Here is an 8,646-nt window from a genome sequence, read left to right on the forward strand (position 1 = left end):
CAGTTCAAAAGGGTAAACTCATGGATTCATTCCACACTGACTGATATATTTCAAGTGTTCATTTCTTTTAATTTTGATGATTATTGCTTACAGTCAATGAAAACCCAAAATTTAGCATCTCAGAAAATAAGAATATTGCTTAAAACCAATAAGAAGGATTTTTAACACAGAAACACTGGACTATTGAAAAGTATGAACATGTTTAGCTCTCAGTACTTGGTTGGGCCTCCTTTTGCATGAACCTTAAAGATTTATAACATCCTTGTTGAGTCATAAAAATTAGAGAAAGTAAACAGTAAAAATAATTTGATTAAAAAGTCGTAGGAGAAATTTGTGTTTTCTCTATAGTTTCAATTTAGCATCTCACAAAAGTTATGGTTGTAGAGGTGTATTTCATATTTTAAGTTTAAAATCTTATAACTTTGACTTTTTCTCTCATATTTTTACCTTTTAAATTTATAATTTTACATTTTAAATCCTGTTTTAACCTTTTAAAGTCAGGATTTTGATTTTTATCTCATGTTTTGATTCCTAACTTTGACTTCTATCTTGTTTTTTACATTTAAAACTCATGTTATTTGATTTAATTTTAATTTTTTTTACTTTTAAAACGTATGAATTTGAAACTTAATCTCATATTTTGACGTTTTAAACTCACAGTTTCAGTGGTTATCTCACGTTTTGATTGTTAGATATCACAATTTTGATTTTTTTTGCAGTTTTGCTATTATTTCAACTTCTAACTTAGACTTTCATTTTATATTTTGATTGTTAAATATCAAGCTTTTGAATTTTATCTTAGTTTTCCTGACCACTTCAACTCCTAACTTTGACTTTATCTCAAATTTTTACCTCTTAAAATCATGATTTTGACTTTTGTCCCAATTTCTGACTGTTAAAAATCATGGTTTCAGTATTCTTTCTCATATTTTGCCTTCTAAAACTCATGAATTTGAGATTTTATTTGATTTTTTATTTTGACTTTTAAAATTTATGCTATCATGTGGACTATTATCTCATATTTTGACTTTTGAAATTCATGATTTTAAATTCTATCTCATATTTTGCCTTTCAAAACCATTATGTTGACTTTAAATGTCATGTTTTTACCTTTAAAACTTATAAGTTTGACTTTTTATCTCAGATTTTGAGTTTTTAACTGATCATGTTGACCTTTTAATGTGAAAATCATTTAAGTTTACTCTCAGTGGTTAAATCTGGACCCTGTTAGGCCCTCAGGTTAGACCCAAGTTTCAGAATCCGGCCCCTGCTGTGACTGAGTCTGTGATTTAAAGGCTCTGAAACCTTTGAAGGTGTTTTTAGTTGATCAGCTGATTAGAGCGTGACACCATGACTCTCCAACGTTTAACTTTTTCACAGTTTTCTAATTCTGTGTTTTCATTAGCTGTAAGCCATAATCATCAGAATAAAAAGAAACAAACACTTTAAATAAATCAGTCTGTGTGTAGTGAATCCATGCAGGAGTTCACCTTCTTGAACTGAGTCACTGGAATAAATCAGCTTTTTGATGATATTCTGACTCATCTTTTTAAACCTTCTCACTTTGGCCTGTTGTTTTCCAGCTGATCCCTCCCAGCCACCGTCATCTACAGGCTTCTGTTTCACAGCAAACTCAGACAGGAGGAAAGTTCTGCTCTGTTGTGTTACTCAGCACCAGGAGTCTGATGTCCACATAGTTGAAACACAGTGTTCAGTTTAGTCCGGGTTTACTGGGCTGAATTTAAAACAGCTGATTCAACGCTGATGTTACTGATCATGAAAGATCCAGATCTCAGCACAGCTCTGATTTATAAAGTTGTTATAAAACCATAATCCAGTGCTTCTCAATGAGCCGGGACCCTAAGGGGAGCCCTGAAGTTACTGTAGGACAGGGGTGTCCAAACTATGGCCCAGGGACCATTTTTTGACTGGGCCTCAACAAATTCTTAAAAATGAAATGAAACATGGTCCACATTAGAGCATGAAGCTCGCACTAGACCACTGACCACCAACAGGCGGCCCGGGGGCCATATCAGGCCCCCCAAAGCTTTCTGTTCGGGGGTTAAGGGGTTAAAGAATGGCAAAAATTAGGTTAAACTATCAAAAGGGGCAAAAAGGGGCAGAAATATAGCAAAAATAACCTGGCACAGTAGTGAAAAGGTGTTAAAGAGAGGCACACGGGGGCAATAATTCACAAGAAGGTTGCAAAAAAGAAGTTAAAGTGTGGCAAAATGGGTCAAAAGTGGCAAAAAAGGTAATGAAAAGGGGTTAGAGAGTGGCGAAAATAGAAGAAAAGTGGTTAAAAATGATAAAAGAGAGACACAAAGGGGATAAAGCATGCAGGAAAAGTGGTTCAAAAGGTGTAAAAGAATGTCAAAAAATGGTTAAAGAGGCAAATAGTATCAAAAAGGGGTTAAAAGTGTCAAAAATGAGTTAATACTGGTGGTATGTGGGCTGGCCTGTCTTCTTGTGGCCTGCTGCACAATAATATGTTAATCAGACCAAAACACTGATCTAATTTTTGTCTGTTTGAGAGTCTGACCCCAGAGTTTCTGCCGAGACTAAATTTAGCCCTTGTGCAGATGTACTTGATGAGCGCTGTACTAGACCGTACCATTGTTCTCAGTTTCAGCACAAAGCAGCGCTAACATGCTAACTCTGTAAACAAACATTCTGACAAGATGAATTTATTTGTGTTTATTTTTCATGACTAAATTGAGACAACAGTGTGAGTGATAAATATGTTGGCAACCAGATTAATAATAATATCTTGATTTATAACACTCTGATAGATCAGGACAGCAAACAGCAGCACCAATGACGTTCCAGGGACAGAGCCGGTGTATCAGTGACCCCTGAAGGCTGATTGGAGACCCCAAACTCTTTAAAATGATTGGCTAGTAGCCACTTTAGCATGGCCAGTCACTAAGCACATCTTAACCTACATTGGACTGGTTTTACTATCTTTAATATCCTCAGAGCGAGGTACACTATACTGCCAAAAGTATTCACTCACCCATCCAAATAATGTAAATCAGGTGTTCCAATCACTTCCATGTCCACAGGTGTATAAAATCATCACCTAGGCATGCAGACTGTTTCTACAAACATTAGTGAAAGAATGGCTCGCTCTCAGGAGCTCAGTGAATTCCAGCGTGGTACTGTGATAGGATGTCACCTGTGCAACAAGTCCAGTGGTGAAATTTCCTGGCTCCTAAATATTCCACAGTCAACTGTCAGTGGTATTATAACAAAGTGGAAGCCATTGGGAACAACAGCAACTCAGCCACCAAGTGGTAGGCCACGTAAAATGATGGAGCGGGGTCAGAGGATGCTGAGGTCACCAACTTTCTGCAGAGTCAATGGCTACAGACCTCCAAACTTCATGTGGCCTTCAGATTAGCTCAAGAACAGTGGTAGAGAGCCTCATGAATGGGTTTCCATGGTAACAGCTGCATCCAAGCCATACATCACCAAGTGCAATGAAAAGTGTGGGATGCAGTGGTGTAAAGCACGCCGCCACTGGACCCTAGAGCAGTGGAGACGCCTTCTCTGGAGTGACGAATCTGGGTTTGGTGGTTGCCAGGAGAACGGTACTTGTCTGACTGCATTGTGCCAAGTGTAAAGTTTGGTGGAGGGGGGATTAAGGTGTGGGCTTGTTTTTCAGGAGCTGGGCTTGGTCCCTTAGGCTGGCCACACACTACAGGACTTTAAGCCCGATTCGGGGCAAGATTTGCCTCCCCAACGATCGTGCGGGCGTATCTTGAGAGGAGCCTCGTCGCAAACGACTATTTGTCCGAATAATCCTCCAGTGCGTGGTGTCAACACGATTGTTTTACTGCTCCAAATTGCGTCACAGCCTCCAAATTCCGAATCATAAACATCAAACATGTTGATGTTTACGATTCTAGGTCGTAGTGCTGCTGATGGGGTACCCACAACAAGCAATGAGAGTGCAGACCAGGTAGTGTCACAGCCAGATCATACCTACTTTCACCTCTCACAACCATGAACACAATTTCAGCCATGATTTCATCCCTTGTATTATGATTTTTGCTTCACCTGTAATGCATGCCTGGACAGCCTGTTGTGAAGAGACAGCAAGACGGTATCCACAGACATCCATGATTTTTTTTTTTTTTCTGAAGTCACGTGATCACGCAAGGTCGCTGGCAGGTCAGCAGGTGTGTGGTCTCCAGTGATCTGACAGTCTGGCTGAGTCGTCTAGTTTGTGCGCTCAGAGGATTAAAGAAGAAAAATCTTTGGAAATCGTCCCTAAGTCTGTGGTCTCACGATTTTAAAATCGTCTCAGATTAAAAAATCGTCTAGTGTGTGGCCGGCCTTAGTTCCAGTCAAAGGAACTCTGAATGCTTCAGCATACCAAGAAATTCTGGACAATTCCATGCTCCCAACTTTGTGGGAACAGTTTGGGGATGGCCCCTTCCTGTTCCAACATGACTGTGCACCAGAGCACAAAGCAAGGTCCATAAAGACATGGATGAGAGAGTTTGGTGTGGATCAACTTGACTGGCCTGCACAGAGTCCTGACCTCAACCCCATAGAACACCTTTGGGATGAATTAGAGTGGAGACTGAGAGCCAGGCCTTCTGGTCCAACATCAGTGTGTGACCTCACAAATGCGCTTCTAGAAGAATGTTGAAAAATTCCCATAAACACACTCCTAAACCTTGTGGAAAGCCTTCCCAGAAGAGTTGAAGCTGTTATAGCTGCAAAGGGTGGAATGACGTCAGATTAAACCCTATGGATTAAGAATGGGATGTCACTTAAGTTCATATGCCAGTCAGGGCAGGTGAGCGAATACTTTTGGCAATATAGTGCATGTATCATTATTTTTCTCCTTAGTAAATGAAAAGATTTAAACCTGACGTCTGTATTTACTCGGGTTATCTCTGTCTAGTATCAAAGCTCTCTGCAGCGTCGTCTGTTTGTGTAGCTGGAAAGTGAACTCTGTTGTGTAACGCTGACATCCAGCCAGGTGTTGATGAGGTGTGTGTGTTCAAGGTGTGGCGTTGGCATGGTGACGGGGCGTGGCTCTGAGTGTGTGTGAGTCCAGGTAGGGTGTGTGTGATGGATCATAATGAGTGTGAGGTTCAGGGCGTGGCGGCCTCAGCCTGAGGGAGCGTTTTTACTGAAGGAACAGAAATCAGAGCCGCAGGCGGGCGGTGATTTAGAGTGAGCAACAATGACACAAAAACACTACACAACACCGACAGGAGAGCCGAACGCCGGCCAGACTCAGAGGTTTGGATGATAAAACAGAGAGTTTAAACGGTTCTGTGGTAGCAGAGCTTTTTGGCCAGTTTCCCAGGATACTGGATTAATGATACTGGGATAAAAATGCTCCTTCCCTCATGGTTAAAAGGCTAAATTTGTGAAGATGATATAACAGGATTTTAAAGACAGTGTTGTCTTTAAAACAAAAGAAACATCAACATTGGCCAAAAGAACTAAAATTACTCATTATCTGGGCGGTTAATTCAGATGTTTGGATGCTTATCTAAGGAGTTCTGGATGTGGGTCTAAACCGGGGTTACTTCCTGGTTGTTTACCGCCACCATTGCAGGAATGTGAGGATACAGTGGTGGAGGGCTGGAGGGTAAATGTGCAGAAATCTAATAACCAAGGTCATGACCTTGACCTCTAAAATCCCCCTGTTTCAGACTTTAGACTGAGTGGACAAAGTTTGAAGAAAATCACTCAAAGATTTCCAGAGACGCTGCATTTGCGAGCCTGGGATAAACATGAGGACCAACGACCCTGGCCCTTGACCTTTGACCTCCAGAAGGATATCAGTTCATCTCAGACTGCAGGTTCTAACTGTACACAGTGTAAACAAGCGTGCACTGATTCCGATTGTATCCTGACAGCTTTTTACCCCCTCTCTGTTGCCCACGGCGACGTGGACGAGGAGAAAGAGGGAGATGAGCAGGCACCAGGAGTTTCCTTTCTCCTCTCTCTTTCAGATTTGGTTGGCTTCTTTTGCAAACTAGACACAGTGATGCATTCAGGGAAAATAATGTGCTGTTTATAGATCTTCAGACTGTGGTTCAGTGGGTAGAGGCAGTCATCTCATGATAAGAAGGTTGGGGGTTCAATCCCCAGCTCCTGCAGTCACATGTCCACATGAATAACCCTGCTTCCATGTCTTCATTGGTGAGTTTGAAAGGGATTAGAAAAAAACGATGTCGGTGTGAAAATGCTCCAAGGAGTCAAAGTGTTCTACAAGCATAAGTCCACTTACCTTTTTATCAATAATATCCACATTCATGCCTGACACTGACACAAAACTATCAAGCTCACATGCTGGTCTAAAGAATCTCCATCCTGTTTGTAAACATTCAGAATAAAAGCCCTCAGTGTCGACTGTCTGAGGAGAAATAAAGACATCTGAGCACGCAAAGCAATGCCATACCAGGCACTTTCATTCATTTACCTCCAATTTCCACATACTCCACCTGCACTCGACCTGCTCTGACCAAAGAGGGGCGACCTTCGCACTGGAAAGTGTCTGGAGTCCCATGCAGCTCTGAGAAGCTGAAGCGGGAGAACTTTAAGTCCATACGTGAATAGTCTGTAAACGGCGGATTTTTTTTCCTTTCTGGTTCATTTTGACATGATTCTATGATTTGGTTTCTGCTTCTGTCATGGATGAGAACATGAGGAAGTTCAAGGTCTATGTTTGCTCAGAGGATCTGTGGGTACATGCAGGGGCGTAGCTAGCGATTTAGGGCCCCCACAAAGAATATTACACAGGGCCCCCCCTGAACCAGCTAGCCAAGCAACAAATGTTGAATCATTTTTACAAATATCTATCCATTTTAATGTGTTTTTTAACCATAGTTTCTCCATTTACGGGTAATAATTTTAATGCAGTTAAATTAAATGTACTTGCATTATTTCACACTATTTGGACATTTCTAACGGAGGAGCAGCCCCCCCCCCCCCCAAAATGACACTTATTACTAAGAAAAAAATAGATATAAACACACTTTTCCTTACAGGTTCCTCAAGGGCCCCTCTCTCCTGGGGGTCCGGGTAATCAGCACCCTTTCCCCCCTCTGTGCTATGCCCATGTGTACATGTATAATTCTGCAGTTTTCCTCCTTAAAGGTGAATTGTATAGAATTTGAAATTTTAGCGACATCTAGCGTTCACATTTTAGAATGAGCCGATCTGTTACCAAAACATCACATCACTAAGCGACGAGTGCCTGTGAAGACCAAAAAGGATGGTGAGCCAAACGTCATTTACAGCGGTGACGAGGTGAGGGTTTATTCATTCATGTTTGTAACCATCATTTTTATAGATTATAGGTCAGTCTTCTTCTCCACCTGCCTTCCAGGAAGCTTTCAGGACCGGCGGGCAGGTTCGTATTTAAAAATCGCGTTTCGCTCTTTCTGTCCCCAAAACGTTGCTGTAGACAACATGGCGGTTCGTTATGTCCGCGTCCGTGAGCACGACCAGCGGTAATGTAAATTTAAAAAGCTTTTTTCTAATTTTGTAAAAAGAAAACGAAAGTTTAAAGGGGATGATTGTGCACTTATTTTAACATATTTCACATAAATATATAAAAATTATATCCCATTTACACCGTTTCTGTTTGGCGAAATGCAGCGAAATTCTACACACTGCACCTTTAAAAGTAGACTTTTCATTGTGGCCTTGGCGCTGTAGTAGCTCTGTGACCTCTGACCTCCTGTCGCTTGTTCCAGATGCTGATTTCAGAATGCATTTTCAGGTTGGTCACATACTTTGCACATTTTTCGATCGGACATGGATCGACGCCGTTCGGCAGAGCTCAGTGAAAGAGTGGCGGAGTGGCGCTTCTGGGCCGTGCTGCAGACAGACCAGAGCAGGGGCAGTGGAACGGCAAGTCTTGACTAGAGAGGGAGCGGTTTGCTCCGTAGTGCGCTCTGTGAGTGGAGTATGTGGAAATTAGAGGTTATGGCACTGGTGTGAAGCTGATTTGTGCAGAGTTTGAGAAAAATCTGTCAAAACGACCTAAAAAATCTCACTCATGGGTAAGGGATGAACTCTTGCTCCATTGACCTTGATCTTTAACCTTTGACCCTCAAAATCTAATCATCACATCCTGAAATCAGAGTGGACATCAGGCAAAGCTGGAAAAAATTCCCTAAAGTGTTCCTGTGTCCACAATGAGGCTGTCGCATCATTACAGTATTTTAGTTATGATTAATCATAGAATTTCTGTAGTTAATCATGATTAATCTTTGATTTTTGCATCTGAAATTCCTGAATTTTGCATTTAAAGAGTTTTTGTTTTATTTTGGGTTTCTGTCCTGTCATAAACTGAGAGTAACTGACTTCCTGTTGGATGCAGTCGTGCTTTTATTTTGAAAGAATCTGACAGACTCCAGGTAGATGAAGAATGTGGCGTGAATCTGACCATGAAACAGGAGCTTGTTCTGGATCTAAAAGGAAACAAGTAAGCAGTAACAGGGTCAGTGTTTGATGACCTTTGACCTGTCCTCTGAGCCATCTGAACTTTTCTGGTATATTGATATTTTGTCTTAAATGTCCTCTGAGGCTCAGGGTTGAACTTTCTCTCCCTCCTGCTCTTTTATAACCAGATCAATCCTGATAAAGCTGCTCTTTATGATCTTT

The sequence above is a fragment of the Cheilinus undulatus genome, linkage group 13 (genome assembly GCF_018320785.1).
Source record: "Cheilinus undulatus linkage group 13, ASM1832078v1, whole genome shotgun sequence".
In the NCBI taxonomy this organism is placed as follows: Eukaryota; Metazoa; Chordata; class Actinopteri; order Labriformes; family Labridae; genus Cheilinus; species Cheilinus undulatus.